At 34.7% G+C, this 507-nt stretch overlaps 1 pseudogene; it reads right to left on the reverse strand.

Annotated features, from left to right (window-relative positions):
• Positions 1 to 98: 98 nt before the first annotated feature.
• LOC101564722 overlaps positions 99 to 507 on the reverse strand; it is a 23,571-nt pseudogene continuing 23,162 nt past the window's right edge.

The raw sequence follows: 507 nt of genomic DNA on the forward strand, positions 1-507 counted from the left end.
AACAATTTTCTTTTTTAGGATGTAAATTATCTCTGATGTTTAAATTATTAAAAGCAGCACTAGATTATACAAAAGGACATCATTAGTTGTACCTCTTTTTATTGCTTATCCTTCTTTTCATTGAAAATGTGAAAGCTGGTGACAAGGAAGTGGATGTGATGGACAGCTTCAGCCTGTACATTATGACCAAATTGCCCAATCCATCCTACAGTCCTGAAATCAGTGCTCAGACCTCCATCATTATCTTCACTGTCACCATAAAGGTCTGGAAGGTCAGCTGTGGTGGAGAGTCATTCTTCCATAGAAGCATGTGAGTAAGGTATATCCACCTATTTTTCTGTATTGAGGGAGTCTTTTATTTTTTATTTTATTTATTTTTTTTTTGAGGGAGTCTTTTATTGATGAAAACGTGATAGATGTTGTCGTAGGACTGAGCTTTTTTCTTTAAACCCTGTGTTTTCCATTAATTCATATTTTCTTTACCCACAGGAAGTTGTCAATCAGTTA

The sequence above is a fragment of the Octodon degus genome, unplaced genomic scaffold (assembly GCF_000260255.1).
Source record: "Octodon degus isolate 3935 unplaced genomic scaffold, OctDeg1.0 scaffold00473, whole genome shotgun sequence".
Classification (NCBI taxonomy): Eukaryota; Metazoa; Chordata; class Mammalia; order Rodentia; family Octodontidae; genus Octodon; species Octodon degus.